The 26,034-nt window shown below is 40.1% G+C and overlaps 1 long non-coding RNA gene across 3 annotated transcripts in view; it reads right to left on the bottom strand.

Annotated features, from left to right (window-relative positions):
• The window catches only part of LOC109564440 (uncharacterized), a 62,786-nt gene that overhangs the window by 14,327 nt on the left and 22,425 nt on the right, over window positions 1–26,034 (bottom strand). For 2 of the 3 annotated variants that reach the window (XR_011568700.1, XR_011568698.1), the window contains exon 6: window positions 56–25,818. This is a non-coding gene — a long non-coding RNA (uncharacterized lncRNA). The remainder of the gene's footprint in view (window positions 1–55; window positions 25,819–26,034) is intronic. The other variant, XR_011568699.1, reaches the window with a different exon arrangement.

Genomic DNA, 26,034 nt, shown 5'->3' with positions numbered 1-26,034 from the left:
CAAGGGTCTTCCTGAATGATAGTATATATGATTTATCTCAGAGTCAGGAAGTTACCTGAACACTTGCATTTGAGGAAAGCAGGGGCTCTGTGGAGCCACCAGTGGTCAAAAGGAGAGCAGGCTGCCCTCTGACACTGAGTATGATGAGACTCTCTCATCTGTACAGACTCCTTCCATCTCACTGCCCCAGCTTGATGTGCATTCATACTCTTTGTCTTCAGGTGCCCCAGTCTGCAATGGAATGGATGGCACAGTGCGCTCCAGTTCTCTCAAGGTTCCGTCTGTTCCTTGGCACCTCTGTCGTCTGGTCTTTGCCTGGAATCCTAGCTTGTCTCTGTTTCCTCCTTGAATCTTGCTGCCTTGTACTGTCAGATACAACTTTCCAAGATTCCATGTTACCCATAGGAAAAATCTCACATGTTTCTACCTGGCAGGCTACCCTCAGACTCAACTTTATTTCTCATTGCTTCCTTCTACAATCATTACCTTTCCTGGTCCCTTCACTGTTTCCAAATAATCAAGTCGCATCCCTGAATTCTAGTTTTGTTTAGGCTTTTTCCTCTCTCTGAATTGTTCTCTCCCCCCTACCTTCCTTAAGAATCCTCCATTTTAAGTACCAGTTTAGGTTTCACCTCTCCACAAAACATTGTTGGGCCATTCTGGTCCCTTTAAAATTCTTTCCTTTTCTAAAAGCCAAACAAAGACCAAAAAAACAAAAAAACTCTCATATAGTAGTTACTATGATCTGTCTCATGTTGTTATTAGATCACAATTTATACTTCTTTTATTTTTGGTCTAATATAGAAACAATGTAGATGCTGAGTCAACAAGTGAATGAATGAATGACTTTTTGATCTACTATCCTCTCTGGAATGCCATCTTATTCTGCTGTCTTTCTCTAAAAGGACACTTTGCAACTAAACTGCACACATTAGGAAAATCTGCAAGGGTCATCATATTGCCTGAACTATGAGTATTATAGCCCAGACTTCGTGGCAACTGATTCCCAGCCTCTCCTTGACCTCGTTCCTTCTGCCAGGCTGTCTTGCCCCATCTGACCCTCCTAGCAGCACAGCTGATGATGGCTTTCCTCTCACTCCCACTGTCTGCTTTCCATTAAAAACTAAGCTATTTAAAATAAGAGTATTCATATAAAACACTAAATAATAAATAACCAATAAATGTGTTAGGCAGATTTAGTGCCCAATTTAGTGCCCCTAGATTCCAGTTGGTATTGTCTCTGTTTGGACAATGTATGCTGTGTGCGCTCAGTCATGTCCAACTCTTTGCGACCCCATGAACTGTAGCCCAGCAGGCTCCTCTGTCCACAGAATTTTCCAGGCAAGAATACTGGAGTGGGTTGCCATTTCTTTCTCCAGGGGATCTTCCTGAACCAGGAATCAAACCTGTGTCTCCTGCACTGAAGGTAGATTCCTTACTGCTGAGCCATCAGGGAAACATTAACTTACCTTACATACTTCATCTGATGCTGAATTTCCTAAATACTTATTTTAAATGTTTATTAAGCATAAAACCTTGTGTTTAACATTGGTAATATAAAGAACTACTCTTTTGCTAATTATTTTGTTAATTCTTCTTCAATGTTTCTAAATGTAGACCCAAACATGTTCTGGTAAATAGGTAAATATGTATTTGAAATCTGCTATTTTAAAATGAATAGGCACATGAGGGTAAGATAAGGCTGCAAGATGGGAATATATTCCCTAAATCAATATTTTGGCCTGGTGATCTAGAAAGAGGGACAAATTGGAAGAAAGAAGAGGAAGCATTTGAGTGACTGTATCATGAAGCAGAGTAGCTGGAAATTTATCCACCAACTGGAAAAAATGCAACTTGGCTACAAACTCTTGAAGCAGGAAAGAAGTTGTGACTTGAGGGAAAGAGGCACTGCAAGCAGGAAAGGCCTGAGGACTGTTTATGATAAAGACTTGGGCAGAATGGGCACAAGTAGCTGATGAAACTTTTAAAGAAGAAGAAGAGAGTTACCATCTTGTGGCATGCCTGACTGATATGGAAGCTAGAACTGTGTCAAACAAAGTCACTGTATATTTACAGCCTGCCTATCTGTGCTACCACGTACGTAAAATATTTGTTTTTACTCTGTTTAAGTATTTAATGTATTCAATTTCTTTTTCCAGTAAAAATAGTGTTTGCCCTCTAAATGTCTTGACCACGGTAATAGGAAACATAGAAACTGCAGAGAATGTGAACGAAGAGAGAGATTATACACCAAAAAGAGTGCATGAAGCATCTATATGCAGTTTAAAGAATAATTACAAAGTACACAACCACAGAGCCATCTTTCAAGTGAAGAATGTGAACTTTGCTGGGACCCAGAAATTCCCTCAATGTCCTTGCTTCTCATCATACTCACTCCTGCGCTCAAGAAGGTATTATCTTACATTATTCTAAAAGCTTTACAATTTTGCCTTTTACGTTTAGAATTATAATCACTGCTGAACAGAGTTTTGTGTATGAAATGAGGTACACAGCCAACCTTTTTTTTGTTGTTCTCACTTGGATCCTCAATTGCCCCACATTCACAGTCTACTAAAAAGCCTTATCTCCAGTGTGCTGCATAAATCAGTTGTCTGTCCCTAGGTCCTGAATTTATTATATTTATCTGGCTTTCAAAAGACACTTAACGAATTTCTTAACTGAATTCTCTAATTGTTCTAGCTCCCCATTCTTGAGCCTTTCCTATGTCTGAGACTCTATTTAACAGCCAATTTTCCTTTAGTCCCCATAATAACCCTATGAGGGTGCTCTCATTGCTATCGAGGCGGTTCAGAGATCAAGTAACTTGCTCAAGGTCACCTAGCTGGTCTGTCACAAAGCCAACATTCCAAAGTCCACCCTGCATTCTCCTCTGGAGCCCAAACACCTTCCAGAGTGATGGCCAGAATCCTGTCTTTGACCATTTTGGCCACAGGCTTAAAGATATCCACCCGAAACCTGCCCTGATGCACCCTGCTCCTAGACACGCAGCTTGCTCTGTCTGTCTGTCTGGAGAGTGTCTGCTGATTGGATTTGAATTCTTTGTCTATTTAAAGAATCAAATATCAGTCAGCCTTCAGGCGGCCCCAGCCTCAGGCTCTCTGCCCTGTGCTCTTGCCAAGGGATCTTGTCTTCGTCTGGGCTTTTCCCAATAGGGCTTGATACTTGATATTCATTCTTCAGCCTAATTTGCAACCTCTGATGCTTTCCTGAGCCAATACAGGTAGTCGATTGCGCAGCTTTTCCTTTTGTGTGCAAGGACTGTTTCATCATCAGCCCAGGTTTACTCTTCTCAAAGGTATCAGTGAGAGATGGCAGCCTGTGGGAATGGGAGAGCTGATTGGAAGGTTGGAAATGGGTCCTTGCATTGACGTGAGTTGCTTGAGTTGCCAAGCAGGGCTGCATTTTCAAAAGGGATAATTATCCAAGGTCTGTTTCAGAGTTGAAATCTGGTTTATAAAAAAGAAAGGGCTAAGGGAATGCCACTCAGTGAATTTGCCAAATCCTTGATCATGAAATATTCTCAGAATGTTGGCAATCACTTCTGGGTAACCCCACTTACACAATAGTTCCCAAAGCTGCCAGACACACTGGTATGAAACGCTTAAGTAAGGTCAATAAACAATGTAGGAGTTCATTGCCTTTCTCTGAAATGTCTTACTGACTCTGAATATGAAAAATTTGGATAATCTTTCCTGCTATGGAGACACAGGTCAGAGCATGGATGTTGATACCTTGTCCCTTCCCTGTGACACTGGTGCAGCTTGACACAGCCTGGTGAGGTTGGATACAACGTAAGTCTGTTGTTTAAATGCTTTACACTTCTTTTTCTTAAGGCTCCTCACTTGAGATATGGTGGCTAAGTAGCACTTTGGAAAGAATAGTTCCAGTTTCATTGGAGTCTATTCCATGCCTGATGGGCCTTTACCACACAAACTTAGGTTTCCTGGCCACCCATCAACAATAAGATGACTTCAGCTCTTAGCGCAAGTGGTACCCTCTGTTAAGAAATGAGGTGGATGATTTGAAGCCACTGCTTAGGGGTGTAGTGACTTATCCTTTTTCTAAGACTCAGAAAGATCCTTGTTTTCTTGAGGCATGGAATGTGCCTATACTTACTGACTTTTTGTATTACCAGATTCTATACTACTGGCCTCTGACATGAGGATGCTTTCGATACCTCTCTCACCTTTTCATCCCCACTTTTTAAAAAAACTTGTTTCATCGGCTGTTGTCACTACCATCTGTATGGGCTCTAAGAATGATCTCAGATGATTGTGCAAGTATTGATTTACTTATAAGAAAGAATGATATAGACTTCCTCATGGCAAAACCCTGAATTGCAGTGATGTCTCCTCTTCAAAATCAGCATCAAGCTAAATGTTTATGTCAGAATCTGCTGGCACTGGAGAAAGCTGGAGAATGGGAAAGATTAGTCAGTCAGTTTAACAGGTCCTTAACTTACTTACAACTAGTTCCATGCAAAGATGTTTCTCAAAGTCTGAATTTTTGCTGAGTACCCAAAACTGCTGACACAAATTGGTTCTACTATAAATTGGGCTGAAGAAAAGAAGTGAAAACCTGTAATATTGCATTTTAGAAGTGATCCTTCAACATATAGTGCCTAAATGTATAGAGACCATGTTGGCAGCCAGGAAACTGGTATTGATTAAAAAATCTAGGGGGATGCACATTATAGACAGATAGCTACTAAGTTGTTTTTATCTCGTTTGCTGTTTTGGGAGATGAGAGGCCTGCTTTTATGCTCACACTTCCAAATAAAAATCTTTCAGGGACCATCAGGAATGGAGAGAAAGACTCTCTGAGGTATTCTAAGATAAACCAAAAGGCAGCGTCTGGGAAGCAGATTGAGGTGGTTAGGATGGCTGCTGCTGATTCCTGCACCCCGAGTCTGTGCCAGCTGAGACATGCAGCAAGGTGGGACCCCGAGGACAGCGCACGAGGCCAGGGCCAGGCCGGCCGAGATGCAGAGCCAAACGGCAGCTCCCACCACCTCAGCCCACCCCACACCACGCTCAGCCTTTTCAGAGTAGACGTGGGGTTGGCACCCTCTGTATACGTTTTCTCCTCTGTTTCTGCATCTTCATTCTTCTGGTCAAACATGTGCTGGGGCTCTAAGGTATATCATGAGTGCTTCAGTCAAGTCTGTCATGGAACCTAAGGTTTTAATCAATAATCCTGATGAGGCAAGGAAATTCTAGGAAGTGCAATTTGTACAGAATAATAATGGCATGCTGCTTTCCAGGTGACAAATGGTTTCCATATCTGAGATGGTAATGACTCGTCTGTTTGGTCACAATTGGTTACGCCCAACTTAGCCACATCTTGACACTGAATAGGTGCCAATATTTGTTTAATGATGAACAAAGAAATCTATGATTTCACTTGACATCATAATCATCCACTGAAGTAGCTAAGGCTGTAATCATTCACTCTCATTCAAAGATGAGGAAACTGAGTCTCAATAAAAATGAACTGTTTCCCCTAGAACTCAGGCTGCTAGATCACTGTACTGGAATGATATGATTTCAAACCCAGTGTTTCTCCTACAATGCCAAGAAAGAGAAATGGAGAAGAAGGAAGCTAATTTGAGCCAGACTTGTAGGGAAATGGATGAAATTCTAATTTGCTATACTGGTCATAACAAACACCCTCTTCCAACAACACAAGAGAAGACTCTACACATGGACATCACCAGATGGTCAACACCGAAATCAGATTGATTATATTCTTTGCAGCGAAAGATGGAGAAGCTCTATACAGTCAGCAAAAACAAGACCAGGAGCTGACTGTGGCTCAGATCATGAACTCCTTATTGCCAAATTCAGACTTAAATTGAAGAAAGTAGGGAAAACCACTAGACCATTCAGGTATGATGCAAATCAAATCCCTTAGGATTATACAGTGGAAGTGAGAAATAGATTTAAGGGCCTAGATCTGATAGATAGAGTGCCTGATGAACTATGGAATGAGGTTCGTGACATTGTACAGGAGACAGGGATCAAGACCATTCCCATAGAAAAGAAATGCAAAAAAGCAAAATGGCTGTCTGGGGAGGCCTTACAAATAGCTGTGAAAAGAAGAGAAGCGAAAAGCAAAGGAGAAAAGGAAAGATATAAACATCTGAATGCAGAGTTCCAAAGAATAGCAAGAAGAGATAAGAAAGCCTTCTTCAGCGATCAATGCAAAGAAAGAGTAAAAAAAACAGAATGGGAAAGACTAGGGATCTCTTCAAGAAAGTCAGAGACACCAAAGGAACATTTCATGCAAAGATGAGCTCGATAAAGGACAAATGGTATGGACCTAACAGAAGCAGAAGATATTAAGACGAGATGGCAAGAATACACAGAAGAACTGTACAAAAAAGATCTTCACAACCCAGATAATCATGATGGTGTGATCACTGACCTAGAGCCAGACATCCTGGAATGTGAAGTCAAGTGGGCCTTAGAAAGCATCACTATGAACAAAGCTAGTGGAGGTGATGGAATTCCAGTTGAGCTATTCCAAATCCTGAAAGATGATGCTGTGAAAGTGCTGCACTCAATATGCCAGCAAATTTGGAAAACTCAGCAGTGGCCACAGGACTGGAAAAGGTCAGTTTTCATTCCAATCCCAAAGAAAGGCAAGGCCAAAGAATGCTCAAACGACCGCACAATTGCACTCATCTCACACGCTAGTAAAGTAATGCTCAAAATTCTCCAAGCCAGGCTTCAGCAATATGTGAACCGTGAACTTCCTTATGTTCAAGCTGGTTTTAGAAAAGGCAGAGGAACCAGAGATCAAATTGCCAACATCTGCTGGATCATAGAAAAAGCAAGAGAGTTCCAGAAAAACATCTATTTCTGCTTTATTGACTATGCCAAAGCCTTTGACTGTGTGGATCACAATAAACTGTGGAAAATTCTGAAAAAGATGGGAATACCAGACCACCTGATCTGCCTCTTGAGAAACTTGTATGCAGGTCAGGAAGCAACAGTTAGAACTGGACATGGAACAACAGACTGGTTCCAAATAGGAAAAGGAGTTCGTCAAGGCTGTATATTGTCACCCTGTTTATTTAACTTTTATGCAGATTACATCATGAGAAACGCTGGACTGGAAGAAACACAAGCTGGAATCAAGATTGCCAGGAGAAATATCAATAACCTCAAATATGCAGATGACACCACCCTTATGGCAGAAAGTGAAGAGGAACTCAAAAGCCTCTTGATGAAAGTGAAAGTGGAGAGTGAAAAAGTTGACTTAAAGCTCAACATTCAGAAAATGAAGATCATGGCATCTGGTCCCACCACTTTATGGGAAATAGATGGGGAAACAGTGTCAGACTTTATTTTTCTGGGCTCCAAAATCACTACAGATGGTGACTGCAGCCATGAAATTAAAAGACGCTTACTCCTTGGAAGGAAAGTTATGACCGACCTAGATAGCATATTCAAAAGCAGAGACATTACTTTGCCAACAAAGGTCTGTCTAGTCAAGGCTATGGTTTTTCCTGTGGTCATGTATGGATGTGAGAGTTGGACTGTGAAGAAGGCTGAGCACCGAAGAATTGATGCTTTTGAACTGTGGTGTTGGAGAAGACTCTTGAGAGTCCCTTGGACTGCAAGGAGATCCAACCAGTCCATTCTGAAGGTGATCAACCCTGAGATTTCTTTGGAAGGAATGATGCTAAAGCTGAAACTCCAGTACTTTGTCCACCTCATGCGAAGAGTTGATTCATTGGAAAAGACCCTGATGCTGGGAGGGATTGGGGGCAGGAGGAGAAGGGGATGACAGAGGATGAGATGGCTGGATGGCATCACTGACTCGATGGACGTGAGTCTGGGTGAACTCCGGGAGTTGGTGATGGACAGGGAGGCCTGGCGTGCTGCAATTCATGGGGTCGCAAAGAGTCGGACACGACTGAGCGACTGATCTGATCTGATTGTTGCATAAGTTGGGGTTTCATTCACAGCAAGAATCCAGTAAGGGTCTAGAGAGGACAGTTGGAGAATGTCAGAGGCTACAAGGACAGGGCCTTCTTTCTTTCTACAGAAAACCAGTTATTGGTTTGGAAGTGATGATGCTAAGAAATAGACTAGCTGTAAAAACTGAAAGCAAAATTGGGAAGAAAGGACTCACAAGGTGAAGGATGGAGGTAGGGCCTGGGGATTAATAATATGCAAGGAGGATGGGCCCTGGGACTGGGGGAATTTTAAGAGTTAGAAGCTTGGATGCTTTGAGAAGAGCTATAGCTAAGCTAGAACGAAAACTACAAACCAAAAATTAGAACACAATGGGGACTTGCAGAGAAAAGGTAGCATCTTTAATCAATGTGTCTAAGCAGCAGAACCATGATGCACAGTAACATGCTCTATATTCCCACACATCCCACATTCTCCTGGGAATTCTAGAAAACGTAAAGTAGAAGAGCCTACAGCTGCTCTTGAGAGTAGGTTAGTGAACACTCCTCTTAGCTCCTGAAAGTTGAGCTTGAGGCTGAGCCAGAGCATGTGACACTCTCCTAGTCTTCATCTCACCCTACACACCCCTTGAGGATTTCAGACGAGGCCTTTTCTATAAACTAAACTAACCCAGAGAGACAAGGAAATGGAAAGACGATTGGAAGAAAGCTAAGAGGCAGAGTCTGAATCCTAGCTTTGCCAATAACTGCGGAATCTTAGATCACTCATACTTACTGGGTTTTACTATCCTCATTTGGAAACGTAAAGGTTAACATAGATTCTATGTCGTAGAAGGTCTCTGAGTCTTACAATCTATGAAACAAAGGATAGACACAGACGCAGTGTTTATAAGGCATTTTGCTTCTTCATAGGTAGGGTTTTCAGAGGCTGTATTTAACGCATGTCGGTTAAGTCAGGCTGGTTTCCAGGACCGGATTCATTACGCTGGTGACTTACTAAACTTACCTAATTACTATTTTTAAATAAAATCAAATGAACCATTTTTTGGTTAATTTAGCCCTCCTAGGAAAAAAGCTGAGTTTTAATCATTTATAAAGTATCACACAGAGTGGTTCCAAATAGGAAAAGGAGTATGTCAAGGCTATATATTGTCACCCTGCTTATTTAACTTATATGCAGAGTACATCATGAGAAACACTGGACTGGATGAAGCACAAACTGGAATCAAGATTGCCATGAGAAATATCAATAACATCAGATATGCAGATGACACCATGCTTATGGCAGAAAGTGAAGAAGAACTAAAGAGCTTCTTGATAAAAGTGAAAGAGGGGAGTCAAAAAGTTGGCTTAAAGCTCAACATTCAGAAAACAAAGATCATGGCATCTGGTTCCATCACTTATGGCAAATAGAGGAGAAACAGTAGAAACAGTGTCAGACTTTATTTTTCTGGGCTCCAAAATCACTGCACATGGTGACTGCAGCCATGAAATTAAAAGATGCTTACTCCTTGGAAGGAAAGTTATGCCCAACCTAGACAGCATATTCAAAAGCAGAGACATTACTTTGCCAACAAAGGTCCATCTAGTTAAGGCCATGGTTTTTCCAGTAGTCATGTATGGATGTGAGAGTTGGAGTATAAAGAAAGCTCAGCGCTGAAGAATTGATTCTTTTGAACTGTGGCATTGGAGAAGACTCTTGAGAGTCCCTTGGATGGCAAGGAGATCCAACCAGTCCAACCTAAAGGAAATCAGTCCTGAATATTCATTGGAAGGACTGATGTTGAAGATGAAACTCCAATACTTTGGCCACCTGATGTGAAGAGCTGACTCATCTGAAAAGACCCTGATGCTGGGAAGGATTCAAGGTGGGAGGAGAAGGGGACGACAGAGGATGCAATGGTTGGATGGCATTACTAACTCAACGGACATGCATCTGAGTAAACTCCAGCAATTGGTAATGGACAGGGAGGCCTGGCATGTTGCAGTCCATGGGGTCACAAAGAGTCGGGCACGACTAAGTGACTAAAAACTGACTGAAACTATCACACTAAGAACAGGAGATTAAAAGCAGAGTCAAAGACATTTTATTTTCCTTTGAGAAAAATGATAGAATATTTCAAGTTATTAGCATACAGTGTATAGGAAATTCATTTAAAGAGCAGATAAATGCATTTGGCATGTTCATGCAGCAATACTTGGAGAGGATGGGAGCATTTTCAGAGAATGATAAACACTAACATTCCTTCAAAGGGCTGAACCTGGAGCAGAGGGGAGGCTGGAGAGAGATACTCATTTGAGGATGACATAATTCTCAATGCATGACTCATACTTGCTTTCACTAAGCAAAGTTCCTAAGTGGAATACATGGCCAAAGAGGTTTGCTAATATTCCCTTTAAGAATTATCACCTAAGAGCAACTGTTAATCAGATACTAACACTTCTGCAACTTGAGAAGAGAGAGGCTCCATGCAGGATGAGGTCAGGTTTTACTAGAATGTTATCCAACATGCTTTCCTTGTTTTATTTGCTTTACCAGAGAGAGTGTATGCAATGGTTAGGACCACAGGATCTGAAGTCAGACTACTGGTGATGTATCATTTAGTAGCTGAGTGACCTTGAGCAAGTTATTTAATCTCTTGCCTCAGTGATGTTATTCTATTCTAGAATAGAATCTCAGAGAGTTATTGTAAAGAATAAATGAGTGAATACAGTGTGTGCATACTCAGTCACTCAGTCATGTCTGACTCTTCGTAACCCCATGCACTATATAGCCCACCAGGCTCTGCTGTTCATGGAATTTTCCAGGCAAGAATAGTGGAGTGGTTTGCCATTTCCTTCTCCAGGAGATCTGCCTGACCCAGGGATCTTACCCACATCACCTGCATCTCCTGCATTGGCAGGCAGACTCTACCACTGAGCCACCTGGGAAGCTCCAAGTGAATACAGTACATGGCTTTAAAGATGCCTGTTGAGTGCTAGTGAATAGCCTACTATGTTACCTAGGATGATTGCTGCACCCAGGCGGAGGTGAGGAGTGGGTATCTGATCGGGGTGATGACTGGGTACTGACTGAGTAATGATGACTGTTGACATGCCTGGAATGAAAAGATCAAAGCTTAGACATAAAGGCTCTTCTTAACCACAGTTAAGTCATCACACATAATCAATAGTTGACTATACCTTGGCTTTCATTCTAATTGGAAACTATCTTTGTCCCCTTTCTCTCTAATATTATAATGATCAATTAAGTGGCCTGAGTCATAAAGGTTACATGTGTTCTGCCATTTCATTCAGAGATATCAGGAATTGGGCTAGAAGTGAATGATCGTGAAACAAGCAGCTATTATAATTCAGATGCAGTTCACTCTAGAAAAAGGATATTCCAAGCTCTTTCCATACTTACTTAGTTGTTTATAGGCTTTTGACTCTAACAAAATAATCTTTGCCAATAATATGGCACCACCATATGCTTGCAATGACAGAAACACTATTTGGGGACAAATGGACTCAAGAGAATTAACATATTTCAAAGCCTGTCAATATTACCAAGAGGGAGTCAGACTTTCTTTATATAGTGTCATTGTCTTATACTTTTTAGTTAAAATAGATCCACTAATCTACAGAATGCTTCTAATTTCAACTCTATGTAAATAGAAAAGGAGAATTGAGTTGGGCCTCTTAAAGAAACAGAGTGTACTTAAGCGAACATACGACTCTTTCTTTATTCACCTTTTTGAAAAGGTGAAATAGCCTCTGTTCTCTGTCTTTTCCTTTCTGACATACTGTTCAGTTCAGTTCAGTTGCTCAGTCGTGTCTGACTCTTTGCAACCCCATGGACTGCAGCACACCAGGCTTCCCTGTCCATCGCCAATCCCCGGAACTTGCTCAAACTCATGTCCATCGAGTCAGTGATGCCACCCAATCATCTCATCTTCTGTTGTTCCCTTCTCCTGCCTTTAGTCTTTCCCAGTATCAGGGTCTTTTCCAATGAGTCAGTTCTTCACATCAGGTGGCCAAAGTTTTGGAACTTCAGCATCAGTCTTTCTAATGAATATTCAGGATTGATTTCCTTTAGGATGGACTGGTTGGATCTCCTTGAAGTCCAAGGGACTCTCAGGAGTCTTCTTCAACACCATAGTTCAAAAGCGTCAGCTTTCTTTATGGTCCAACTCTCACATTCATAAATAACTACTGAAAAAACCATAGCTTTGACTAGACGGACCTTTGTTGGCAAAGTAATGTCCCTGCTTTTTAATACACTGTCTAGGTAGGTCATAGCTTTTCTTCCAAGGAGCAAGTGTCTTTTAATTTCATGGCTGCAGTCACCATCTGCAGTGACTTTGGAGCCCGAGAAAATAAAGTCTGCCACTGTTTCCATTTTTTCCCCATCTATCTGCCATGAAGTGATGGGACCAGATGCCATGATCTTAGTTTTCTGAATGTTGACATGCTGGTGACTTTAATATTCACAATTCAAACAACCATAACTAAGAACAAAGTTTAAAATTTGTTGTATGTGGTTGAAAAACAAGGAAGGGCTCTGCTGTCATTCTTATAATAAACTTTGAATCTGTTGTAATAAACTTTTGGCATTTTGTTTCATGGATTGATTTCTTATTTGAACAAATATTCCTTTCTAGAACCCATTAATTATGCACAAAATCATTAATTTATTTCTTTAGTCCAAGCCCAGGAAACAAACTTTGCAAAAGTTCTCTAATCTTGACTGAGTAGCAAACCATTTAATTTTGCATGTGCTAATAAGAGAAGTAGGATGGTGTAAGATGGAAATGAGGGATATAAAGCTACAGAGCCTATGTAACCATGGACCTTTCTCTTGGGTTATGACATGAATAATCTTACACTTGACAGAAAGGGCAAGAAAGAAAATAAGGGTGATGGTTCTGAGGTCTACTTTTTTCTGACTATTAGAAATTACTGTACAACTTAATCTTAAAATTGGAGTCATGACACTCACTTTTGCCATTTTATCCTTAAAGTCATAGACTGAAAATTATTATTAAAATTATTATTATACTTGTCCATGGATCCCTGAATCAATGGTATTAAGTGGATGGGAGATGTTTCTGAGTTAAGATTAGGATCAGCAGTGTATAACAGAAAATCTTAAAATGAGTGATTTAAACAATATAGATATGTCTTATTTCTCTCACACACAAAAGAAGTACAAAGATCTAGGGCTGACGAGGTGACTCTACAGAGTCATCAGGAACCCACAATCTTCCCAGGCCTCTGTGTTGTCATCCCTATGATGTGATCTTTGTTCATAAAAACCCCTACAATCTTCTAATTACATCTACCAGACAGCAAATAGAGGAGACTCTCTTAAGGGAACTCTATCACCAAACTTGACTTAAGAATTACATTTATATCTCATTGGCTGAAACTTAATGACACAGCCAAAGTCAGTGGCAAAGGAAAGGCTGAGAAATGTGCCTTTAGCTGCGCAGCAACACACCCAACTAAAAATGTGATTTCCTATGGTCAAGAAGCAGAACATATGTAATGGGAAGTGGCTCACAGTTTCGGTGAAAAATATTGCAGTAAGTTAATTCTAGAAGGAAATGTTAGAGAGCTGAAAAGATTCTGTGAAATAATCCCTAACCTTTGAGGAACCTGTGCTTGTGTTCTCTAAGTTTTCTATTTCTATGGGTAATGCATGTAATATACACAGGTTCTATTATCAAATCCATGTTTTGATAATGCAGGACTTGCAAAAACTGATCACAGAAGGGGAAGGACATATGAGAATTAAGACAAGATGCCAGACCTACTACTGTTGCCAGACCACTTATCTGCTGACACTCTAGAAGTTCCACGTCATTACTGTGGGCATTATGCACATATAATATTTCATATTCCACTACATATTCTACTTTCATATTCCACTACAAACAAAAGACAAGGTTACATGCAAAGGCAAGGTAATTCCAGGTGCAGGGGAGACCCATCCATCTAACACAACCAGAAAGATGGCTCTAGACCTGCAGTTCAGTTCATGGAAAAACCTATTTCCTAGATAGCTTAAGAGAAAACTTATGTTTAGAATAACACATCTGTGAAACACAACTTTGCCAAATACCATGATAAAAGTCAAAGAATGCTGAAGAAGCACTGAGAAAAGTCATAAATGAAGGCAGAACTCAGGAGGAAAGACCTGTGGATTGACAATACTGAGAGTGTGGTTGAGAAAAGTTTCCAGCCCAGATGCCAAGTGGAGGATTCACACTGCTAGTTCCTTCTCTTCTCACAAGGTTAGTTTTGAACCTGTCTCAAGGTTTAGCAGAAAAGGTATGCAATCTATTCACCTGTTGCTCCAGAAAAAGTTTAAAGCAAGGATCAGATTCATATCTGTCCATTCATAAAGGCCAAATGATGAAAATTTAAATGGAAACAAAGGGAAGAATCACAGACACCCACTTGTAGATCTCAGAAAGGACAGCTCCTTCATGGTCTTTTGTTCTTTGCTCCAGCTGTAAGGGAATCCCAGGTCAGGTCCGTACCACATGATGCTGACAGTGGTTCAGTGGCCCTGAATTCCCTGAGTCTTCTCAGGGATCGCTGTGAAAACTGCAACCTTTTTGACTTTACGGTTTTATTTAGTCTCACTCCAAGGAGTGGATCCCTTTTTCTCACTGACCTGAAACAACCCCTCTGCAGCTGTGGTCTTGAGAAAAATCCTCCGTAAAGTTTCTGACAAAGACAGAAATGGAATCATAAAAGAATCTGAGATGTTCCCTTGTCTGAAATCCCAAAGTCTCCTCAGATGGTTGAGTGAGAGCCAAGAGTGGAGAATGAGGGTTCAGTGTTTGTTCTCAGATCTGAGCCACCCTGCAGCCCCACCCAATGGCTTTACTCCCAATGTACAAAGAGAAGAGTACAGAGATTCAGACCATGTATATCACTAACACTTTTGTAAGATGCTGGCCCCTCCCCCAACTTTACCTCTGTATCTCAAACCTTTCCAATATGATTTCTAGTTTCCTAGGCTTTGTCCTACTCTAATAACAAATCTAGGCACAATTAAAGAGGACTGATATGTGATAGCTCTTAAACCACCTGCCTGTGGCAGGCCAAAGACAATACTTACCCATCCTCTTATGGATTCCATCAAGCTGTACTGGGAATGCTCACAGGTAGCCACTTACAGCAAGCTGCAGCAGAGACTAGTGAGTGGAGATGGGCTTGGCTGTGAGAGCAAACTAAGAAATCAAGCCAACCTTCTGCTGCTGCTGCTGCTGCTGCTAAGTCACATCAGTCGTGTCCGACTCTGTGCGACCCCATACATGGCAGCCCACCAGGCTCCCCCAGACCTTGGAATTCTCCAGGCAAGAACACTGGAGTGGGTTGCCATTTCCTTCTCCCTTATTTGAATGACTTCAAAGCAAATATGCTCAGAAATACAAAAACTAATGTTTTCATCTGATTGAATACATCTATAATTTGGCCTTGGCACTTGAACTCAGTTATCTCTAAAACATGCAGGTATTTCAACCTCCTGTATTATATGAACTCATAGCTTTCTAAGGAAGGCAACAAATACACACCAATTTTGAGTAGTGAAAGGAAAACATGTTTTCCTAAATCCAGAAATATACTTATTAGCCATTAATGGAAAAGTAAAGCATCCTCCTTTGCTATACAATTGGATATCAAGCTTCACCTGTTGGAAGAGATGGAATCCATTTACAGCTATGAGCATAATATAAAAAGAGAATGTACCTAGAGACAAAGACTTTCAGCTATTAACTTATTCAAAAGTTTCTCAATCTGTTCATCAAAATGTAAGCAACTGAGACTTAGAGTTTGTACCTTTTTTTCCAACTTCTATTTATCCAGAATGTTTAGAAGGTAAGGTTACTTAGCTTACAATAACACTACATTATAAGGTTCTTGTATTGCATTATACAATACAGTAATCTCCAAACAAAGTTCCTCCTCCTCCTCCTGGTACAATCTGCCTACATTCCCAGCCACTGTGAAGTGAGTTCACCAGAAGTTTAATGGAAGTACTATAGGCTATTTGTAGATCTGATCCATAAAACTCCAACAGACCATCCTCTGTGCTCTTATCCTTCATCAGCTTAATGAAAATAAATACAGTGACTTTGAAAATTACATGGTAAAGATGGTAGAGCCATAAGACACAGAGAGCCTGGGTCTCTGCATCAAGGCTCTTAGGAAAGCAGTCAATCAGCTATGCACAGGTCTGACGGGGTTCACTCTTCATTCCTGGCATGTGGCAATTTTCCTTTTCTGGGCTCTGCTGTGATATAAAAGTTTTGAACTCTGCTTCATTCAGCATTTCTATATAACTGCATTAAGAGAACATTACACATTAGTTAGCTCAATATACCATGTCCCTGGAATGAGAACTATATTAATATGTGTGTATTATTAGTGCTCTGGTAAGTATGGAATCAAGATTGCCGGGAGAAATATCGATAACCTCAGATATGCAGATGACACCACCCTTATGGCAGAAAGTGAAGAGGAACTCAAAAGCCTCTTGATGAAGGTGAAAGAGGAACATGAAAAAGTTGGCTTAAAACTCAACATTCAGAAAACGAAGGTCATGGCATCTGGTCCCATCGCTTCACGGGAAATAGATGGGGAAACAGTGGAAACAGTGTCAGACTTTATTTTTGGGGCTCCAAAATCACTGCAGATGGTGACTGCAGCCATGAAATTAAAAGACGCTTACTCCTTGGAAGAAAAGTTATGACCAACCTAGACAGCATATTAAAAAGCAAAGACATTACTTTGCCAACAAAAGTTCATCTAGTCAAGGCTATGGTTTTTCCTGTGGTCATGTATGGATGTGAGAGTTGGACTGTGAAGAAGGCTGAGAGCTGAAGAATTGATGCTTTTGAACTGTGGTGTTGGAGAAGACTCTTGAGAGTCCCTTGGACTGCAAAGAGATCCAACCAGTCCATTCTGAAGGAGATCAGCCCTGGGATTTCTTTGGAAGGAATGATGCTAAAGCTGAAACTCCAGTACTTTGGCCACCTCATGCGAAGAGTTGACTCATTGGAAAAGACCCTGATGCTGGGAGGGATTGGGGGCAGGAGGAGAAGGGGACGGCAGAGGATGAGATGGCTGGATGGCATCACTGACTCGATGGACGTGGGTTTGGGTGAACTCCGGGAGTTGGTGATGGACAGGGAGGCCTGACGTGCTGCAATTCATGGGGTCACAAAGAATCGGACATGACTGAGTGACTGAACTGAACTGAACTGAATTGAAGTAGCAAGACTGATAGTTGAGGTAGTTTGGGATCTTGCAGTGCCTCTTGTCATAATGATAACATATCATATTTCACTGCATCTATTACAATTGACTCTGCTTGATTGTTGGATGACTTGGGTTTCCTACCCTCACAAACATCTGGGGATTGGCCTGATCACAAAAAGAGTTTACACTTTGTGTGCCCCTCTTGGGGGAAGGGGATATCTCTACTTGGAGCACAATATATTCAAGTGATCTGACCAAACTCTCTGAGTAGGATGCAATCTTTAAAAATTGTACTATTACTTGTTAACCTGCAAGAGAGAGGGAAATTGCATAAGAAATAGCGTAGACACATAGAAGAAAGGAGAGAATGCATAGTGGTAGAGCAAAAGAATTGTTCTTAGAGGTAGCTGCAATCATAGTATAGCTGGAAGGTAGACACTGTAGATTCACCATCTACTAGCTGGGTAACCTTTGGCAAGTTACCAAATTTCTCTAAATATCAGTTTTCATATCAGTGAATACAGAATGATAATATTAGCTACCTTGTAAATTGTTATTTGGGTGAGACAACACAGGTAAATTACTTTAAATGCAGCCTGGAAGAAAACAAGTACTAAATATATGCTAAATATTATTATTTAAAATTATGCTAGAAGTGAAGGGGAGGCAAAATGGCAAAAGTGGCTGGTTGCTGGAAGCACCTGAAAAGGCATCTTTCCAGCCCTCTTTGGCACTCAAGCCTGTTACTATCTAATCATTCACCAACTCTGACTTAGCTGACTCTGGACTCTCAAGTCCAGTCCTTGCTTGAAGTTGAGAGCCATGAAAACCCACAGGTCATGGGGCAGAACTGGGCCAACTCTCCCCTCTGAGGTCCTCCATACCACAATGGTCACCAGGGCTCACTATCAACCAGCCACCACCACCACTTTTTGATAGACTCAAAACCCTTATGATTCCATCTCCAGTGCCAGTATCAAGGCTCAGATACACACAAATGTGCTCCTGAGTTCCTTAGATAACTTACAGAAGCCACTTTGAAAAGATCCAGCCGTTGGCTTTGAAGACCATCTTTTTATCTTTTAATAGATGCTGTTCTAAAGGAAATGGCAACCCACTCCAGTATTCTTGCCTGGAGAATTCCAGGGACGGGGGAGCCTGGTGGGCTGCCATCTATGGGGTCACACAGAGTTGGACACGACTGAAGTGACTTAGCAGCAGCAGTTCTAATGAAACTTGGTCACTGGTACCTTTAAGTACATAGTTGGTCCTCAATAAGTGAGAGCTATTACTGGCACCAGTTTCTTCAGTCACTATGCTATTTACTTAAAGTCTTTATCTACATTTTCATATGATTTCAAACATCCTGACATTTTGTGTTTGGCCCAAACTCCATGAGGTTTTAAATTTTTAACACAAATGAGATTTATGAGTCACTTTCCAGCAGAATCTGCAGCCTTTAGCATCTCTAGTGTAAGAGAAATGACCCATAACAAGATACAAAATTGAAAAGGAATAAGCAATCAGTTTCAGAAGAAGCTGCAGAAGTACAATAAATGAAGGAGAAGAGAGTTTCTGGTATTACAAGAAATGGGGTATTTGGAGAAGTGAGATCCTGGGAGTAGCATTACTTATGTCTCAGTAGACATTCTCTGCAATATTATCCTGTGGCCTTGGCTGGCTTCTGTCCTTCCATTAGTCCACTGGGTGGTCTTGGCTTGACAGAGATCATGACCATCTCCCATACACATTTCTTTGTTCTCTTCTCTCTTGGGCAGGCCCATTACATTAGAGAATGTAGAAAAGCAGAGTTGGAAACTGATCTCTGGACTGACAAGAGCAATCTGAACTATCTCATCTTTTTCTATTCCTATTAAATCAATCACAAGCACAAACATTCGCCCACATTCTTTGGAGCTCAAAGACAAAGAGCCAGACCAGAAGGAAATGAGGCCAAGGCCATAGGAAGATATTTTCCCATCTTTTCTCAGTTTTCTCTGGTCTTTGAGTTTTGAGTGTGAGCCATAAAGAGAGATGGACTCTACTTACTCCAATGCCTGAAGGAAGGGCCATGGGTAGGAAGGGGCCTTTGTCAACAAAATAAACTAGACAAACTCTTATTCAGTGATCCATCCAAAACTCTGGGATTTGTGACCAGCCTCACCCCATCTCCTTGACTTGATGGTAAGGCAGCTGAGCTCCAGTCAACGACGCCCAAATTGCCATTAATGTGAAAGATTCAATTCTACTGCTTAGAAACTGACAGTACTGAGAAACTATCATCCTAAACATTTCACAGTGACTTCCTGGTATACCATGATTGACATCATGATATGTCTTCACATGACTTAATAGTATGGTATTATCCTTACATCCATATTGATACTTGTGATTCAGTTCTTATTATGAGGTCTTAAGGGATAAAGATATTCTCTTGATTAATAATGCTGGGCTAGGACTGACCTTTTCAAATCCACTTTTATTCTAGTCGTTGCTACTGTGATACAGACAGAGGATACCTGGAATAAAACCCACTCTGGCTGAGTGCACAAAGGTCTTTGAGCACATATTTAGTTCTAGTTTGGACAAAGATATGAAGAAGAAAATAGCCCCCTCTTGTTTCCACCAGCAGTCCCCCACATCACTGCCTTCAACACGGTTTCAAACAATGGCTTTCCTCCCTTATTGAAAAGGCAATTAAGTAGAGCTTCACCAGAGAGGCCTGTACTTTGATTCTGAAACTATTACTTGAGCTTCTTTCTGTAGCATCCATCCTTGGACAATGAATGAACTAAGATTAATTTCTAGCTTACACAATGTCCCTTGCACAAGAATATGTTTGCACTCTAGAATATTGACACTGGCAAATCAAGCCAGACTTTTGGCAGGTTTCTTGGATAAACACTGCCAAGCTGGCTAACTTCCTATTCTAGTCTTTTTTGGAAAATACCTAGAACACTTTCCAAGAAATTAGTTTAGGTCAGTCAGAGTTTATTCTGGATAATACTGTTGGTTGTTGCATAAGAATCTAAGTCAGGATCGACTCCCTTTCAGACCCAAATCAGTTAATACTGATGTATCACATGGGCTTTTTTGCTCAGAAGGTAATACAAGTTATATTTCCAAGAGACTCAAATTGGCCATGATCTCACTACTAACGCTGAGGCTTTGAGGGGACACTGATAATAAGAGAAACAGTACTCTCCAAATAATTTGGAAAGCTAAGGATTTCTCTGTGTCCACTCCTTTCCTGGATGGTGGAAGCAAGTATTCTAGTGGGGAAGACCACAAGAGGTCAATGGCTGAGTTTGAACCTGGTTCTCACAGTTACTAGCTGATTATAGGAGCTAGATCAGTGGGATACAGTGTTCTGTGGACCAAAGTTCATGTCCAGTTTCAACAAAGCTAAGGCTACTTGAAACTTCAGTTCATCATAAAATGGATGCTCCTAGTCTAACAACAATTTAATTATTTTGATAACTTTGATATCAAAGTTTTTAGTTGACAAAATTTTTTAAATTGGACATTATGTTCGAGAATCAATAATTTCCCAGTAATGTCAGTTACTGGACTGATTCTATGGTCATTATGCTGTAAATTTGTAATGGAAAGTAGTCATTTTCCACTTAGGTTAACTGAGGAACAATATTTACAGTTCTGCTAGACTCAGAGACTGCTGATAGTGATGTTGTCATTGAGGATTTAATTTTATTTTTTCTACTTAGCAGTAATTTACTAAGGTAAAGAATTATCATATACCAGAAGATATAATTTTGATGAAACAATGCCACAAACTGAAGCTTTGTGCACTGCTTTAAGAAAGTGCTTTCTATTTTTTAAAAAACAACTTAAAATTATTCTACATAAAATTAATGATTTTCACAGTCATAATGAGCTATCACACAATTTTACAGACTTTTCAAATTTCAACATGTAAACACATAAGTAGATTTTCTCTTTGTGTCTAGGATGCTTCCCTATATTTTGAAAGTGAATATTCAGTTATTGATAGTAAACTCAACTAGTGTGTCCTGTTTAACTGTCATTACACAGATTAGATATTATTATACCTTGATGGTTCATATTATTGTTTATCAGAAATATTTCCAGAAATGTTAAAAAGCTTGAAGGTCTTCCAAAGGCTAAGGTTGAAGACCAACTCAAAGAGAAAATTTTGGTCAAATCTTTAGATTGAAATTAAGCTATGTAAGGCTGGGCAGGTTTTTTATCTTTTGAAGCTTTCTCTTCTTCATCTGAGAAAGTGGGACATCACTCCTTCTCTCCACTTCTTGCTTGACTGTTGCAAAAATAAGTAAGTGTTGGTCACTCAGTTGTGTCCAACTCTTCGTGACCCCATGGACTGTAGCCCACCAGGCTTCTCTGTCAATGGAATTCTCCAGGCAGGAATACTGGAGTGGGTTGCCATTTCCTTCTCCACGGGATCTTCCCAACCCAGGGATGGAACCCTGATCACTTGCATTGCAGGCAGATTCTTTACCCTCTGAGCCACCAGGGAAACCCTGGTGCTACACAATAAATGTGTAAGTTCTTATAAATTAAAGGTAAGTGCTAGACAATAAATGTATAAGTCCTTAAATGTTTATGTATACAAAATGTGCTATTCTGATTTATTTCAGAAACGCCAGCACATCTTCTGTGACACAAGCATAAGAACAAGGGCTGCGTGTTGGTGTAATTGATGCCTGTAGATGCTTTTTCCTCAAAATCTCCTTGCCAGGAACCCATCATTAAGCCGCTTTTTGTAGTGCCGAGTGTGTTACTTTCTTCCCCAGACACAACCCACTTCCGGCTCTGACTGCTTCATGCTGGGTCTGTATAATTAACCTCAGTAGCGCTCTGTCTCGGGGCCACTCTTTACCATTCTGTCCAGAACACCAGGGCCAGGTTCATCTTCCAACAGATTTTTATCGTATCACCTTAAACTCAAATTCTGCTCCCCTACTGCTTAGATAAAGTCTGAACTGTCTTCAAAGTCCTTCCTAATTTGGTTCCAGCCTGCACATAGAATCTTACTACTTTCTTTCCTGGTCGGTATGAGCCAATCAGATATTTTGTTTCCCCTTCACATGATTTTTTGCTTTTCCGAGTCAACATCTCTCTTTATACTGTGTCTTTGACATAAAATGGCCTTTCTCCTTTCCTCTGAACAGAAATCTTGCCGGTCAATTCACCTCATTCTCAGAGCTTATATTTATATATAACCCACGTGTGTATTCATGTGCGCAAGTACATATCTATAAATTTCACTTCATTCCAACTACGTAAATAATACAGGCTCTTTTAAAAAATTAATATATAAAGCTATGAGGAAGAAAATAAAATTTATGGGACTCAATCTTAAGGCAACCACTATGAATATTCCAGTGACTTTCTTGTACTTCCATATGTACAAATATGTGTATATATTTGAAAAGATAGTGAAGTCGCTCAGTCGTGTCCGACTCTTCCCAACCCCATGGACTGTAGTCTGCCAGGCTCCTTTGTCCACTGGGATTATCCAGGCAGGAATACTGGAGTGGGTTGCCATTTTCTTCTTCAGGAGATCTTCCCAACCCAGGGATCAAACCCAGGTCTCCCACATTGCAGGCAGACTACTCTTGAGCCACAAGGGAAGCCTAATGTATATTTAGCTCAGTATATAATAAGATTATACCTGCTTATCATATTCACTTTTAGGTGTAAATAATGATTTGTTTTTGTTTTATTGCACAGCTTCCTCCTTATCCTCTTTTTCCACCATTTCCTCTAACAAACTCAGCTCAGGTAACTGATGTTAAAAACTTGCTGTATATTTCCCTTGATAACAAAACTTGATGTATATGTTATTTATCATATGTGTACTATATGTTATAAGTCAATGTTTAAAGTAGTCTCATATTATAAATGTATAATGAAAATTCTTCCACTTAACACAGAACTAATGCATTAAAACTTATATCTATTTTCTTTGTTCACAAGCCACAAATAAATATAATCTTATATAAATGCATGCTTATTCTCATAGTTATCCTTTTTTTACCATCTTTATTTGCTTTCTTTTTTTCTCTATCTTCCTTTATTTGAGGGGTGGGCATTCATTCTCTTCCTCTAATTCATCCTTTTTGATGGCTGCATAATATTACGTATACACATATCTCTCTCTATTTTACTAGCTACCTGTCGAAGGCTATCCATTTTGTTTCCAGTTTTTTGGTACCAAGATAATACTACAGTGAGCATGTATGTGTATGGTTTGTGTGTAGTGTGTGTGTGTGTGTGAATTCTTGATTTTAATTTGATATATTAGATTTCCAAGTCAAAAGAAATACATATTTCTGACTTTAATTGATATTAACAAGTTGCTTTCCAAAAGGCTGTAGAATTCATATTTTCATTAGCAATGCATCTTTATACATTTTTCTGAGTCTTATCTGAGAATTAATGTGATTCTTTCACTGCCATTTTAATTTGCATTTTCACAACTACTATAGACTTCCTCATTAGTGAATTGCCTATTTCTATCATTTGCTCACATCTAAATTCCGTTGTCTTTTTCTAACTAGTATGTAAAAGCAATTTGTGTATTACTGTAGAAGGCAGCCTTCCAGAAAGGATCCCAGTGACTCTGCATGCTAGTATTCATGCTCTTACGTAATCCCCTCCTGAGTGCGGGCTCTGTCTAGTGATTTACTTCTAAAGATTAGTATCTAGCAAAAGTGACAGGATGCCACTTCTGTGATTATGTCACAGAGACCATGACTTCCATTTTGCTCATACTCTTTCTGTGGCTCCTTTATGTGCTTTCTCTGATGGAGAGGGCCACCTGGCATGGAACTAAAGTCGCCTCCAGCCAAAGACCCGTGAGAAGCTGAGGCCCTTATTCCAATATTCCTCAAGGAAATAAATGCTGCAAACATTAATATAAGCTTGGCAGCAGATTCTTCCCCATTCAAGCCTTCAAATGAGACTGCAGCCTGGCTAACATCTTGACTGCAATCTTGTGAGGGACCCTAAAGCCGAGGACGCAGTTCATTTGTGCCTGGATTCCTGACCCATGGGCTTCCCTGATAGCTCAGCTGGTAAAAAATCCACCTGCAATGCAGGAAACCATGGTTTGATTCCTGGGTCAAGAAGATCCACTGGAGAAGGGATAGGCTACACACTCCAGTATTCTTGGGCTTCCCTTATGGCTCAGCTGGTAAAGAATCCCCCTGCAATGCAGGAGACCTGGGTTTGATCCCTGTGTTGGAAAGATCCCCTGGAGAAGGGAATGGCTACCCACTCCAGTATTCTGGCCTGGAGAATTCCAAGGACTATATAGTCTATGGGGTTGCAAAGAGTTGGACATGACAGAGTGACTTTCACTTTCACTTCTGGATCCACAGAAACTGTGAGTAACAAAGGTGTATTGTTTTAAGCTGCTAAGTTTGGGGGTTATTTATTTTGCAGAATTAGATAACTAATACAATTACATATGCTAAATTTGGGGGGGCTATATATTGCAAATATGTTTCCTGATCTTGTGTTTATTGATTTTGTTTATGACATCTTTTTCTTAAACATCTATTTTTTCTTATGACATCTATTAAGTTAATACAGGATTAAACTTTTTACATAATTTATTATGTCTATTCTTTTCTTGGCTTTTAGACTTGACAGAGTATTAGGGTTGGGATAGGATTAGATTTAGGGTTATTAGGTCACTCCAACTCTCTAAGGATGGAAATAAACATGTTAGCTACAGATTTTCTTTTAAACATGTTTTAGAGTTCTTTCTTCTGGATTTTATGTTGGCAAAAAGTTTCCCAGTTTCCTAGTTCTTGCTTTCTTCTTTAATTTTTAAAAAATAAGGTAACATCTTTAGGTACAATTATTAGGTAATAAATCACTCTCTCTCGGAAAACAATATTACTTTCTGTGCTGTAGGCGATCACAGCAAATATTGGGGGTTAAGTTGTAAAGTCAAAGAGGAAAGTGATAATCATGTTTTTTTCAAAGTAATTCTAGAGAATTTCTTAAATTGAACATAGAATAGACTGCATGTGGTTTGGCATAAAAGTTCCTCTAGGGTAAAACACACAATAACGTACAGGATATAACACAGTGTAAACATGCAAAATATAATCCTACAGGGTATTAAATTATGGGATAGTAAGATAAGAAGAAGGATGCATTTAACAAAGCAGGAGGAACAATGATGGTGAATACTCACCATGCATCCTGGGTATTCTTGCCCAGCTCTGATAGTAATAACGTTGATCACCATGATGACTGATGCTGACAACAAAGATGAGTTCACTGTCTGTGAGATGAGATTTGAGATGATAAAGATTGGTGTAGTACACACTCCAGGGATTCATTTTCTTCCTCCTGGACAACACTATTGTAGGTCATGTGAGCAGTGAAGAGACTGGCAGGCAGAATTGCTCTTAAGATTTAAATTGTTATTTTCTCAGCTCTCACTTTTCTTCTTGCTCTCTCTTTAGTAGCTCATCTATAATTAATTTCATGGAAGTCAGACACACATTTATGCTTTTCCCCTGTATGTAGTATAAGCAGTTCAGCTGACTCCAAGCTATAGTCAGTTGACAGATTTCAGTGTCGGTGACAACATCCTGCAAAATGGAAGAAAAAAGTTCATCTGTGGTGTTCACACTTGGAGGAGAATTTGCTTGTTTTATTTTGTTTGGTTTCAATTTCTATTCAGTAGGAGGAAAACCAATTTATACTTTTTGGTTATAATACATGGAAATCTGGATTAACTGATATGATATTTCTACAGCAACTTACTCCAGGGTTTTTTTTTCACTTCTTACAAATTGACATGCTAG

Source organism: Bos indicus, chromosome 10 (assembly GCF_029378745.1).
Source record: "Bos indicus isolate NIAB-ARS_2022 breed Sahiwal x Tharparkar chromosome 10, NIAB-ARS_B.indTharparkar_mat_pri_1.0, whole genome shotgun sequence".
Taxonomy (NCBI): Eukaryota; Metazoa; Chordata; class Mammalia; order Artiodactyla; family Bovidae; genus Bos; species Bos indicus.
This window is presented reverse-complemented; position numbering and strand designations above follow the sequence as displayed.